The sequence below is a fragment of the Pyxicephalus adspersus genome, chromosome 1 (assembly GCF_032062135.1).
Source record: "Pyxicephalus adspersus chromosome 1, UCB_Pads_2.0, whole genome shotgun sequence".
Taxonomy (NCBI): Eukaryota; Metazoa; Chordata; class Amphibia; order Anura; family Pyxicephalidae; genus Pyxicephalus; species Pyxicephalus adspersus.
The window spans coordinates 69503804-69507266 of record NC_092858.1 but is presented as its reverse complement, the minus strand read 5'-3'; the positions used below and the strand labels follow the sequence as shown (position 1 = coordinate 69507266).

The window sequence follows — 3463 nt, the reverse complement described above, 5'->3', positions numbered from 1 at the left end:
GTGGCCCGCCGCTGAAACTCCCTCTTCATTGAAATAGCGCCGCTACTAAAATTCCTGGCATTATTTGCGTCTATAAAACAGTCCGATGTGGGGCCACACATAGGCAGAGAGGCTGCTGGTCTATAGATGCGAATAATGCTGGAAATTGTAGTAGCGGCGCTATTTCAATGCAGCGGTGGGCCATCTGCCGTTCATATTTAGGATTCCTTTGGGGGCCAAAAAAAGGACGTTATGGGCCACCCATGTCCTAAGGTATAATGTAGGGCCAGCATTCCTTTAACAAGTGAGGGTGCCAAGGACCTCCCTGGGGCCAAGCAGTAAAGTAAGTACAAGTACTTTTTAAACTTCCCCGAGGTAAAAACAAGCATTTAACTTGCCAGTGGGCACAGCCCCACTACACAGCTAGCTTTGTCCTTTGGCGGGCATAGTAATGCTGAATATGCCAAATGTACCTTTTAATGTTCCTACAAAATATTACACTTCACGTGTCCTAAGCCTCAAAGCTGTATATCTGCAGTACGAAATCAAGCCAAGCTTTTGACTGCTACTTTAGAACTGCAGTGTTCTGCCGGGGGCTCATCCGTGGTCCCAACTTCTTCCATTCAAGCCGTTTGGAACCATTTTAGTGCACACGGCGGCTAACAATATAGTTCCCAAAAGCAACACGTCATTTTTAGCCACACAGCCAATGTGGTTACCTGTGGGATAGTTTGCTGCTCCAAGGGACACCACAGCAGCTTTTTTCATCTCAGGTGTGAAAGGCCCCTATGAGATATGGAGTGAGATTTGGTTTTCAAAAGTGTGCTTTTCACCATTTACATTATTACTATTTTGTTTTTATATGACACTGACTTTTTACGCAGAGCCTAATGAAGTCCATGAACAGACACTCAAAGGGGCTCACAATCTAATGTCCCTACCATAGTCATGTCATTACTACAGTCCAAGGGCATTTTCTGAGGGGAAGCTAAATACCTAACTAAACGTTTTTAGGATGCAGGAGAAAACCAGATGCCCCGAGGAAACCCACCCAATCCCTGGCTAGGATTTGAACCTGGGACCCTAGTGCGACAAAGGCAAAACTGAGCCAACTGTCGAGAGGAAATTGTACCTGAGGGCCTGCAGTGTAAGGAATACACGGTTATTGATTCTTTGGAGGCCTGCCTAAACATTGTACAACAAATCTTTAGACCAGTTATTGCCAAGGAGGTGGATATGGTAAAAGTAGGCAAACCCTGCCAATAAGAAGATAGTCACCTCCACACAGGGGACAGAAAAAGGCATGGTAAATCAATGAGAAAAGACTACAGGGAACCTAAAGATAAAACAGGTGACTAATGTTTTAACTTCTGCTTAGCTTTTTGGGGAACAGCATTAACAGTACAGGCCCCTCTTTAATATATTTCAGTTCTTTGGTAAAACGCATGCTTTATATAGTTGTCACTTACCCTTGGAGCTACATTTCAATGATATCTAGATGCTAGCAGGCTGACTCACGCTCTGGTTTCTTATCTATCTCTAGCAAAAAGATCTAATTTTATTTCCTGTGTTTACCTCTACTTAGTGCAGTAGTCCTTATTCTTCTGTTGAAGTAGGATGGTCAGGACTTTGTGGTCTTGAATAAATGAAGAGTAAAGAACTTCAAAGTATTTCAATTTTGTAGGGACTGATTCCTAAGGACCGGTATGTTGTTTGCAGGCAGCAGTGCATAGTACAAAATTGGATCATCTGTCTGCTCACTAGAATGAAAATGACTGCACTATGATCAAACAATGGAAATGATACATCAGGAAGTCCTGACCACATTAGTGATCCAAGACTGATTACATCTTCTTAATAAACCCGCAATATTCATATTTATGAGACTGGAAAGCAATGAGTGTGCAGGTAACAGTTCTATTGTGTTTAAATGAAGCCTGCAGTATTGTACAGTGCCTTCTGATAAAGGAAGTATTGTGTTGTAGAGAGCAGGGAAGGAAACAGGCTTGTTTAGAGCAGCCCACATTCTTATGTCATCAAGAGGAGCAGGACTGTGAATGGCACATATGGAAAGCATTACTGTGGAAAGGAATTCCACATATAAGGAGTGGCTCTGGAACTAACAAGCACCAGCCTAAACTTTCCTTGTTCTGACTTACTACAGACACTGCTTCCACAGTGACACCGAAACACAGGATAGGATAGATTAGGATAGATAGATAGATAGATAGATAGATAGATAGATAGATAGATAGATAGCAAAATAATGCATTTAGGGGCAACGATTATAATTTAAAGCTCAAGATTACTAGTCATGACCTCAAACTAGCCATATGAAAGATCAAAACTAACCTTAGAAAGTATTTTTTTTACACAAAGAATAGATGCTCGGAACAGAAGTCCAGCAGAGATAGTGGGGTCAGTCAACAATAAGTAACTTTAAACATGTTTGAGGCAGCATGAATGTATAAAAATGTTACATAAAAAATGCTGATTTATTAAACTACTTGTCTTTTATTCTGTCCTTGGAATTATTTTAATACCATATGGTAGGTAACAACAACACGTGGCATAAAATCTGACAATCATCTTTAAATCAGAGAAGGAAATGAAAGTTGATATCTGACTTGTTCCAAAGGTTTCTGCTGATTAGTGTTTGCTTTTTCTATGTCATTGTTATCAAATTACCTTTAATATGAATAGTCCTATCATCAGAAGTGTCATTGATTAAATTGTATTCTTTTCTATGTCGTTATTACTGTTGCACTTCGAGCCATTCTATGCATATTAAGAAGGTTGGTGAGTATTTTGATACATTAACCCATCCTTAATATTTACTGTCACTACAAAGTAAGTGCACCCTTTCAGATATTGGCAATATCACAGAAGAACCAAAGCATATGGCTTTGTGAAATTCACCTTGCATAAAGCTTGACTGGATTAAAGGATTGTCCCAGGAACTTCATCACATTTATTCCAAAGATCACTGCATGGAAAGACATGTGGGGCAGTAGAAGAATCTTGCTGGGGCAGCTTACTGTGAACTACCCTAGCATAGACTCTACCTCTTATATTTATCAGTGCCTATTGATCAACCCCTTTAGAGGTACCTGACATGCCAAAGTACCTGTGGAATATAGAATTCCAATACCACATGGATCTGAGCTGTGTTCTGGAGACAAGTGCTGGAACAATGTTACAGCATCTGGCTCCATCTCTATGCAAACATAACCAAATGATTATGTATAGCACCAGCAAATGGGAGAAGGATAAAAGAGCAGAAGAGAAGGAGTATTACAGTAAGGCACAACCACCAAATTACATGTACCAGTTCCTAGCAAAGAATAAAAATGTTCCCAAAGATAACTTACTGTGGGGTAATGTTTCCATCACCATCCAATCGTATGGGAGTAACCCTTTCATCACCCCCACTTATGCTTCTAACTAAGCAAGATGGAATGTGTAAAATATTTATATATAATAT

At 40.2% G+C, this 3463-nt stretch overlaps 1 protein-coding gene across 4 annotated transcripts in view; it reads right to left on the bottom strand.

Moving 5' to 3' along the window:
- SEPTIN10 (septin 10) overlaps positions 1-3463 on the bottom strand; it is a 35412-nt gene that overhangs the window by 26047 nt on the left and 5902 nt on the right. For 2 of the 4 annotated variants that reach the window (XM_072413483.1, XM_072413484.1), the window contains exons 1-2: positions 1555-1739; positions 699-765 (exon numbers count right to left, since the gene is read on the bottom strand). The exons of the other annotated variants lie outside the window; for them this stretch is intronic. The gene's annotated coding sequence lies outside the window, so the exon portion shown is untranslated. Of the gene's footprint in view, positions 1-698; positions 766-1554; positions 1740-3463 lie in introns of those variants that run through there. 4 annotated transcript variants of the gene reach the window in all.